Raw genomic sequence first — 5,850 nt, 5'->3', positions numbered from 1 at the left:
ATGTCAAGCACATCTAAATATTCAAAATGTGCTTCTAAATTCAAGGCTGTTTTCTACCCCTTTTTCCATTGAGACTGAACTGTCTCTTTCTTTGTCTGTGTCACTCCATTTCTAGTTTTATAATTGTATACTTCAAAGCCAATCTAAAGCACAAAGGCCTCTAAAATTAGCTTGCCTATGAGTCATCTTTGAAACCATCCCATAAAGGTTACATGATTCTCAACAGCAGTAACTGCAATCAAGGCCTGTTGACTGTGATGGGGGACTTTAACCACAGAGACCCAAATTCTGTCATGTTCCTTCACATGCTCTCAGTCAAACCTTATCAGGTTCTGTGAATGGAGTCAGGTTTACCTTCAAGGAAATGTTGATGGTTTAAAGTGAAGGTTTGTGAGTCATTAAATTGTTGTATCCATCATCTGATGTAATTGTTGTGATGGGTAGAAGATCACAGGGAAACAGTCATTATTTAGAAATGCCTGTTTTCAGGCTTTTACTTAACAACTGGGGAATGGATTGCAATTGAATTTTGTACAGACATTTGTGGTTCCCAGAGGATGAATCCTACTAACTTTATGTTCCCCTGACTTTTCACCTACCTTTACACCACCTGACATCTGAGGTTTTGGGTGAAAAACGTGTATGACCAAATACCTGAAAAACTAATGACATTCCCATCAGCCTCGGCTATATGTTGTGTTTAGTGCTGATTAGCAAATGGTAGGCTACTGTAGCATGCTTACACATGGTGACCATGGTATAGCCTACAGATGTTACTGGTTCCATTTGACCCCCTTGCTGGGGAATTAAATGTGGGCTGCACTTGATAACTGTAGACAGTTCGTGGCAGCAGAATGCTTGAATCCTGTTGCCAGCATGGTTTTTTAGTCATTAGGATTTTAGGATTCAAAGCTTTAGTGCGTAACTTTTTTCTGTTAATGAACATCCGTTACATTCAAGCCATTCCCAAATGAGTTGCTACAAAGCTAATTAAGACATATCAGCTCCACGCAACTCTCTCTGTATTTTTCAGTATGGCTATGTTCAGAAGATTGTGTCATCAGGCGACAGCGGCGTGCAGAAACTCAAGTGAAGATAATTACCTCTTCTGAAGAGTCCATCATATTTTTTTAATCCTCCGTGTCCTCCTTGACTACTAGCAACTGTGTGGGGGAGGTGCGCGATCATGGAAGGCTTGTATCAAGACGCGCCGACAGTTTTGTTGTCATTACTTAGAATTCCTCATGGAGGAGACAGTATGCACTAGCTTTAAGAGTAATACTTGCCATGCTAGCATTAGCATTTAGCTTAAATCACCTCTGTGCCCAAGTACAGACTCACTGAGCCATTAGCATGGATGTAGACTCTTGTCTTGTTACTTTTGTAACGTGAGGGTTCGGTATGTGGTGGTGGATCACTCTTTATGAGAATAAGCAGCAGGATGGAGACGGATAACTTTCTCAAGCGGTACTTTACTGAACACCACCCACAACAACAACACTTCCTTCTTCAGACCTTTCACGTGACTGTAAACATGAGGGAATCAGAGAGGCAGATTCAACAGAATATTCTGTGTTAAATATGTAAACATGTAAATATGTAACTAATAATTGTATAACATAAATATGTAAATGATTAACTGACTAAACATTGTAAATACATTTCTAGTAAATTAACTCAATTATAAATTATATTAAATTCTGAGCTTTTCAACTTTAAAATATGAATTAACTCCACTTCTAAACCTTACACTTTTTTTAAGCATATAGATGAGACATTTGTTAAGAGTGACTTGAGCACAACAGCTACATAAGGAATAAGACATCCAATAATAACAGTAGATTTAACTTACTGTGCAGTCATTCACAATACCGTTTTTTTTCACTTGAGTGTTTGCAAAAGTGTTTCACTATTACCATAGTGACAGGGTAAATAAAGAGCTCATTTGAGATTGAAAACATGTCTCTGTATCATGTTTCGCTTTTGATTTGTGTATTGCTGTCTGGCTATTCTTTTGTTAATGTTGGGAATATGGATTTGAACATTCACCATTTGCCCATAACTGCTTCCTCAACAATGTCAAGCAAAACAACTAGTTACAACAGTTATTTTAAACAGTGGGAAATAAATGAAAGAATGGGAACACAGTACCTCAACTTGCCAATGACATCAGACATGTCCTCCCATAGTAGGCTACAAACATAAGCAGCCTTATTAACATTAAAAAGGCAGGATTTACTCTTTCTATCTTTTTATCTTATTTTCGACTTTCTTTTCTCTTGTTGTTTGCAGTTAGCATACACACTATTTAACACCTTTCAAAAGGTACCGTTACACCTTTCAAGCACCTGCAACTATTGACGCACTTGTATTCACTCGCAATACCTGCGGTTTTTATCTGTGCACCTTGCCTCTTATTTTATTGTTTCTAAAAATGATGTTCTTGCAGCAGAGGGGGTAGAAAAAATACCCTGACTCCATGAAGGTAATTCATATGTATTATTCATCTCTGCCTCTTCCATTTATACTTACAGTTGGCTGGAGTTGTATACGATGAAAAAGCCAGTGTACACACTGTATGAGAGGCTGCTTGCTGCACTCTTAAGCTGTTATTCCATGTTTTGCATTTTCATTCCCATGTTACTAGAGCTTGTACTGATTACGATGATGATTATGCTTTATGTTTTGTAGATTTATTTGACATCCAAAGGGATTAATAAGATTTCACATATACATAATATCCATTTTCATCAAACTGAGGACTTTGCTGTCATAATATAGGCAAATGTAAAGTGTGCATGATATGTATCTTCCTTGCTGCTGTTTGAATGGTGTGTATCCTCTCTGCTGGAGTACAATGTGGTGTAAATTAGTCATTATTGTAGTTATGAAACAGCAGCAGAGCATGTCCACTTGTCCTCACAGATTTACAGAGAAAAAGGTCAAAATGTTGCTCCATGGTCTCTAAGCCTGTCATGGAGGAAATCATTTTTCTGCGGCACCATTGCTTTCAGATGTGGTCAAACGGCACGGTCTCCTGATGCAAAAAAAGAACACACATTTTCTGAAAATGAAGTGTTTCGAGAGAAATGACTTGTGGGGGGGGGAGTCCCTTCGTGGAGACAAGTAATATAAACTCACAGAGAGAAAGCTGTGTGGGAGACAAGAACCAGTTTCATAAAGTTTTCCATCGCCAGATATATAATATACAATACAGAGCTGACAAACGACCAGTCACATAGTATGAACATATGCAGTGCACTATAGTACTCAGAGCAAACTTTATTACTTATTAAAATTGCATTGCATCTAAATCTCCGCTTGGGTTATTCTAACATGTTTCACTTACATCAAGCAGATTTAATCAGATTTTTTCATGTGAAATTATCTGTCATGAAATTATGACATTAGCCTGAAATTCTCTAAAACATTAATGTATGTTATGTATATTAGTCTTGTACATCCTCTATTTGTGGTAACAGCATGCTTTTTTAACAATACAATCAACAGAACGCCAGGTATTTTCAAGCCTTGAAGAGCAGCCTCTTAAGTAATAATGAGAGTGAGAAATGCAGTGCATTTAAGTGAAAACCCTGATTAATTATGTATGATTAAAGGACTCTTAAAAGCTTTTGGGAGAGAAAAGAAAGAAACTACATAAACAGAACATGAAGTCCACAATGGCTGGATGGATACGAGATGTGAAATTGTAAATGAACCTTAAGTATACAGGTGACTGCAGAATGATGAGAGATATTGCTTCTGCATGGCAGGGCGCTGGCTGACCGTTTGTGTACAGGTCATGTCACACTTACTAAGGCACTGTCCATTGCTTGCAATTTTTGTATCAATGTTGTGTTTTATATTTGCAATTTGTTCTATGTAAAAGTAAAGTTTTGTCTCATGTGCCGAATAAACATTTTAATGTGTGATTATGATAGATATAGAAAATCTTCAAATCTCCTTACATTCATATATATATATACACACACACACACACATATATATATATCTTATTTTGCTGCTGTTGCGATCTAACCGATGGAAATGGCACAGTGTGAATACAAGAGAAGATAACACTGTTTACCCAGTATGTTCTTGGTAGCTACATGTATGTTTGATCAAAGAATGAGTCACTGAGCAGAGGTCATTTTGGAAATATTTCAGCTGGAAACACATTTAGACATGCAGGTCATGCTATACACCCCCGATAACTTCTACAGACCTCTGTTGTTCTTCTTTTATTCTTTCGTTTCCCCTCTCTTCCTCCCTGTCAGTGGCATCATGCATGTTTTCACCTCTAAAGTGATTGTACCTGATTTATATGACAGGCCTTTAACCCTGCGTGTGCTTGTCCATCAGCATCAGGCAGAAAACACCCAAGGGCATGTGTGAGCAGGACCAAATCTGGCTCTCTGTCATTCAGAGGCAGTAACCTCCAACTAGAATGCACTCCAACAAATCACATTTATTCCTGCACTGTTTGGATGTGAGTCAATCGCACAAGGTGAGAAGTGCTGCAGGTTGTATACATCCAAAAATATAATTCTACCTTTTAGCAACAATCTTACTGAATTGTTTGTTTTTGAAAAAGTATAATGTATGCATTTACTGGTATGTAAATCATGGTAATAAAGAGTTCTCTGAATGTACAACTGTCAGTTTGAGCAAAGCCATACCATTTTGATCCAACTCTGAGCCTTAGATGAGGCCTGCAAACATTCTTTTGTAATGACAATATGAGCTTTAAATAAAAGAGTTCACTTGCATGCATGGAAACACGATTTCTAAAATATTGTAATGAAGTTAAAGACTCAGAGGAAGTAAACAAAACTGAATGTTGTCTCCACCTGCAGTCAGTAGATGGCAACAGAAGTGAATGTTTTAATGTTGTAATAGCCCCACTTACTGGCCATGAATAGTACTACAGGCTAAATGAGCTTGTGTAGGGAATCCATCATAAATATTATATTACATTGAGTAATGCTGAAACAATGCATGGATTAGTTGTTAGTTAATCAGTTATTAAGCAAATATGCCGAACATCATTGTCTCCAGCTTCTGAAATGTGAGAATTTGACAATTTTCTCTGTTTGATATCATTATATATTGATAATCTTCATGGTTTTAGACTGTTGGTCGCAAAAAAAAAAGCAATTTGAAGACATGACCTTGAGCTTCTCGGAAACTATGATGGGCATGTTTAGTATTTTCTAAAATTTTACAAACTAAATGCTTACTCGATTAAACAAAATAATCTAAAATCTAGATAACTGTTAGCTGAAGCCCTGATATTTAACGGTTTTTTAACGGTCTAACCACTGAATGCCAGCAATACGTTTTTAACGTAACTAGTTACCATGCTGTCATGGATTAATTAAGTGGAGGAAAAAGTACAATATGTTAGTGTTTGTGTGTTATGTAGCCTACTGCGTTGTATAAAGTAAAACAAAATAGATATACTCAAAGTCCTACTCACTCAAGTACAGTTAGGCTACGTACTTGTATTACTAACTGATTATGAGTTAAAAATAAAATGGTATCTCATTTGTTAATTAAATATTCTATAATGGGTCCCTATGCAACTAAAGTCTATGTTTTGGAATATCTCTTACTAATTCTCTAAACCCAGACATATACGCTTGGATTTATGTTAAACTCAACGATTTGACCAACGATTTCTGTTGTTGTTAATATTTTATATAGTCTAGATGATGAACAAACAACACTTACTATTCGTGTAGAAAAATTAATGAATATTCTTTCTGTAGTCACCGGAAGTGGATTTTTGTAGATATTTCAAAATAGAAGTCGTCTTACTTTTAGATCACGTGACTCCTCTGTTTACAG

The sequence above is a fragment of the Perca fluviatilis genome, chromosome 4 (genome assembly GCF_010015445.1).
Source record: "Perca fluviatilis chromosome 4, GENO_Pfluv_1.0, whole genome shotgun sequence".
Taxonomy (NCBI): Eukaryota; Metazoa; Chordata; class Actinopteri; order Perciformes; family Percidae; genus Perca; species Perca fluviatilis.
The sequence above is the reverse complement of the archived record's forward strand: the minus strand, read 5'-3'. Positions refer to the sequence as shown.